General features: G+C 37.1%; 1 long non-coding RNA gene across 1 annotated transcript in view; it reads left to right on the top strand.

The window, feature by feature from the left end:
• LOC147472557 (uncharacterized) overlaps nt 1-2,500 on the top strand; it is a 5,522-nt gene that overhangs the window by 2,641 nt on the left and 381 nt on the right. Inside the window, exon 2 of the long non-coding RNA XR_015191380.1 lies at nt 2,161-2,500. This exon is cut by the window's right edge and continues 381 nt beyond it. This is a non-coding gene — a long non-coding RNA (uncharacterized LOC147472557). The remainder of the gene's footprint in view (nt 1-2,160) is intronic.

Below are 2,500 nucleotides of genomic sequence, written 5' to 3'. Positions count from 1 at the left end.
ACAATCTCTATGACAATTATTTCATATCTTAACATGTTTCATCACTTCATATTATGATTTATCATCACATTTAGCTAGAAATGTTGACAGATGCATGTTCGTTTCTTAGCTTTATTCCTATTTCATTGTATAGTCATATTCGACTATCTTTGCATTTTTCATTGCATTATTGATTATTGTTACTTCCATATCTCATTATTTAATTGCAAGTAACTTTGATCATCGTATGATATGATTGTCATTATTTTTATTTTAAGCAATTGTCGACTTCGACAACATTAAACATATATGTTATCATCATAGGCCTCTCCGAGTTTCCGACCTTTCGAAACATTTCATGGGTCAATCGGAACGCCAAATATCTTATCATGTTATTACTGAACGAAACGTTCATTAGGTCAGTCAGGAAAAGGTTTACTTATCATTTCATATTTACAGCTTTTCAGCTTAACTTTGCCTTTCTCCAGCTACTGTACCTCACTTATCGGGCCTTCATTGCATGACGCCCATTGCATATGCATCTCACACCCTAATTCCGCGTATCTATGGTACCAAATATATTGAATAAACCGCGAATTACGGGTTATTTTTCGCACTCCGGTGCATCGCGCCTTCGGAGATCTTGACAACCTGACGTCACAATTAATTCTCTCAAACAGAGATACCGCGCTTATCACTTATCAGACGTTCCTGGCTTGCTAACTCCGCATTTTATTAGCTATGCACATATTAATGGTATTTCTTTCAGTTGCCCCGATCTTGGCTATTACGCCGCACCTTATTTTAGAAGGACGAGTTCGGCCACGCAATTGAAATATCCTAGCATAGTCTAATAATTCATCATATTTATCTTTGTTCTCGAGCTAAAACAGCGTTTCCCCACGGGACGAGTTCAATTTGGCGCATGATCTTACCGACCACTTGCATGGTCAATCAAGGTAAATCACCTCTTCCACAACGGAACGACCGCCAGGTCAATGATATATTAATAATATTTTTTCTTTCAGCTCTCATTAACATTTATTTTTTCCAGTCTCATCCAATCTGACTCAGGTCGTGCCTTCTAATTAATTGAAGGACTGGATTCGGTTGATATTTGGATTATTTTTTTTTCTTTCATAAGCATATTCATAATATTTTTTTACCCACTTTGCCTCAAATCTTGACTTCCGGTCACGCCTATTTAAGGATTAGATATGGTTGGTAATTTGGCTATTAATTTTTTTTACATGCATCATACACATTTACATTGTTCTTTCTAATTTGCTACTGACCTTGGCTCATATGCCGTGCCTTCACTCCCCGAAGGACTAGACTCAGTTAGTAAATGGAAGAATTACATCTTAACTTATCATTTTTTTCATTACTCATCACTTATCAAAGCAGACACATATTTTTCACATAGTTCATCCCTCGATGAATCCGGTCTGCTACTGCGTAAGTATTGTCAGCAAATAACATGAATTCAGGTAAATACTTCCTATTTCTTGTTATTGCCAAATCATATGATTTTGTTGCATATATGATTCTTTTTCAATATGAAGTACTAATTTCGCTATACCTTGCAGATAGTTCCTGCTGGTAACTACCACATATGTCGACTACCAGGACCATTCTATACTGTATACGGTTCCTGATGCAGTCAACTCCTTGCATTGTTGCAACTCTCGGGTTCATCCTGAAGCCCGGGACTCCTAATGATTTTTCCCCAGTCTGATCTTAAACAGATACCTGACTTGCAACAGCTGATGATTCGAGCTTGGTCGCGTGTTGGTTGCATCGCACTACGAGCAAGTTACCGCATCACCCGATGCCTATTCGCAAGTCGTACTCTTGGATTTTTTTGTACTATATTTACCATTACTGGATATACCAATTTATGAGTATATACTATAACTTAGCATAACTTCCTTGCTAATTTTTTAATCGTTTTAAGCATTATGACATAATAATATGTTAATAATTAGCAATGCACTTATTGTATACATACTTTTGATATCTGTTCAATTTATATTGCATGTTATTTTCAGCTAGTTAATTCATAACTATTATTACCCATTATCTTATAACATGCATCTGCATAATTTTTACTCCTACGCCCTTTACCCTGTCCCCTCTACAACTATCGTATGCACTAGTTACGTGTATAAAGTTTTTCAGATACGATGGTGATGGATGCAGAAGGGCATGTCAACCAGACGTGTCAATCCTGTAACCAGCGCAGCCCATCTCGAAGCCTGCACTGATTGCACAACCGTGTGATCTTGTGCAATAATCGAGACGTTGCCACGGCATTTCCTGATCTCTTCGTATATTTTCAAGAGCTCCACTGATCACGGATCTCCTCTTTCTCTGCTAAGTATCGCTGATTTTGGCATTCTCTTTTCGTTATATCTAATTTTCTTACCAAATCGGGACGATTTGGGGTAACGTGGTCGAGCGATATGAAGGTCTTATTGTATATGATAAAGATTCAAAATTCATATCGAAGCAATAATTA

This window comes from Penaeus japonicus, unplaced genomic scaffold (assembly GCF_977035675.1).
Source record: "Penaeus japonicus unplaced genomic scaffold, GWHDUDI00000001_assembly GWHDUDI00000001, whole genome shotgun sequence".
NCBI classification, from domain to species: Eukaryota; Metazoa; Arthropoda; class Malacostraca; order Decapoda; family Penaeidae; genus Penaeus; species Penaeus japonicus.
This window is presented reverse-complemented; position numbering and strand designations above follow the sequence as displayed.